Raw genomic sequence first — 2,139 nt, 5'->3', positions numbered from 1 at the left:
TTTTTATCCACGGATTCAAGCATCCACAGCTTGGAAATATTCCCAAAAAGTATAAATTCCAAATAGCAAACCTCGATTCTTCCATTTTATATTAGAGGCACCATTTTGCTATGCAGTTGTATTTAATGGGACTCAAGCATCCACAGATTTTGTTATCCACGGAGGGTCCTGGAACCAAACCCCAGCAGATAACAAGGGACCACTGTATACTTGCTGCAAGATTTTGAAGCTCCATTGGCTTCTTCATCAGGCAAGAGGTTACAAACCAAACAGGAGGAGGAAAAACAATTGAAGATGCTGGTCCGATGCCTGCATGTTGTTTTAGTCCTTAGTAAAGATGGTATAGTAGGGAGGATATATTTTGTGCTGGCAGGCTCCTCCTCTTCCTTATGGCCATGCGGCAATAGGGTGATTTTCAAAGTCCAGGAAATTTAAAGTCCCTTTAATGTTTTCAGTATTATTAACATTTATTTATGGAGCACTGTGCAAACTTTACATAGGGGGGGGGGGGGGGGCAAATAAAATAAGAAAAAGAATAAAAACCTGCCAAGCGGCTTACAATCGGAAACAACAGCATTACATGATTAACACATCTCTGAAATAGTACTAACTAGCATACAATGAAGACAAAGTAATTAGTGGATTAGCAACCAGTAATTTGGAATGCCTCCCCAAACAAGAGTGTCTTCAACTCGGCCTTAAAATTAGCCAGGGAAGTAATCGTTCTTAATTGTGTGCAGAGGAGATTCTAGGCATGAGGAGCAGCACAGAATCAGATTTGATTCGTATGTTCTCTCTAGGAACCTAGTCCAGCACAACTCTGCGGGAAATTGACCACTGAGTTGTGCTGGAGGACTTAGAGATTACTAGAGAAATGCTTCTCTAGGCATTTGTAGGTCCTTCAGTATGATTCTGTGGACAACCTCTGGCAGATGTTGACCATAATGTTGTGCTGGAGGACCTAGAGATTTCTAGGAGTTTATCATATGGAGGCAAACTGATGAAATCCCGTGCAGAAACGGGATTTAAAAGTCTGAAAAAACTCTGCAAAAGCAGGTTGTTTTTCAGATGTGTTTGTGTGAAGGTGAAATAACGCAACATTAACACGAATGGAAAGTTGCCAAACTCACTCCTTTTTACTTCCAGAAGTTCCCAAAAGTGAAAAGCAGCAAGTTTTGGCAACTTTCCGTTCAGTTTAATGTTGCAATATTTCACCTACACACAAATGTCATCTGAAAATCTACCCACTTTTGTGCTCGCTTCGGCAGCACATATACTAAAAGTGGAACAATACAGAGAAGATTAGCATGGAACCTGTGCAAGGATGACATGCAAATTTGTGAAGCGTTCCATATTAAAAAAAATGAAAATCTACCCACTTTTGTGTGTTTTTCCCACTTTTTATTTGGGTTAACCCCCAATGTCATTTGATAATCTACCTGGTTTTGCGGGTTTTTTCTTGTGTAAAATCAGTTTCTGCACGGGATCCGTCCCGTGTGATAAACTCCCTAGAGAGGTGTTCTCTCAGATGAATGAAATAGTGGATTTTTTTTAATTTGCGTTTTTTTCCCAGCAAATGTGGAGGGGCCACTATACTTAATCTGAAAGGGCTAGCAATGTGACATTCTGGAGACTGGGATTGCCTCATGGAAGAGCCCCCTTTCTATATTGGAGCATTACCTGAATGCTGCTTACATATGTCAAGATTGAAGAAGATCCTTAATATAATCACAGAATATAGAGTTGGAAGGGGCCACAGGGGTCATCTGGACCAATCTCCTGCCATGCACCTAAAGTGCTCCTGTATATGTGGGGTGACCAGACTTGGTCCTCCTTTTCCAGATTGTGTCTTTCATTTCAGCCTTCTGTCCAGGAAGGATTTCAAAATGCCTTCCATTTTGAGCAGGGCTAAGAAGCATGAGTTTACATTGATATTTTTCACTTTGATTTGGTAAGGTCTTTTCTTGAAGGTCCTCCATTTTGTAGTGCTTGGTCCTCCTTTGTGGTTAAAGACATCTGGTCACTCTGAATGGCAAACCTCCTCTGACCACATCTTTCCAAGAAAACCCCATGAGAGCGTCACCATAAATCGGAAATGGCTTGAAGGCAAACAAAGACAACAATAACAACAGCAGCACC

At 41.1% G+C, this 2,139-nt stretch overlaps 1 non-coding gene across 1 annotated transcript; it reads left to right on the top strand.

Moving 5' to 3' along the window:
- The first annotated feature begins 1,252 nt into the window (after positions 1 to 1,252).
- Positions 1,253 to 1,359, top strand: LOC149310747 (U6 spliceosomal RNA). The gene has a single exon (XR_016281810.1). It is a non-coding gene; the product is annotated as a U6 spliceosomal RNA (small nuclear RNA).
- Positions 1,360 to 2,139: the final 780 nt, after the last annotated feature.

The sequence above is a fragment of the Sceloporus occidentalis genome, unplaced genomic scaffold (genome assembly GCF_023333645.1).
Source record: "Sceloporus occidentalis isolate IW3139 unplaced genomic scaffold, rSceOcc1.0.p SCAF_6, whole genome shotgun sequence".
Lineage (NCBI taxonomy): Eukaryota > Metazoa > Chordata > Lepidosauria > Squamata > Phrynosomatidae > Sceloporus > Sceloporus occidentalis.
This window is presented reverse-complemented; position numbering and strand designations above follow the sequence as displayed.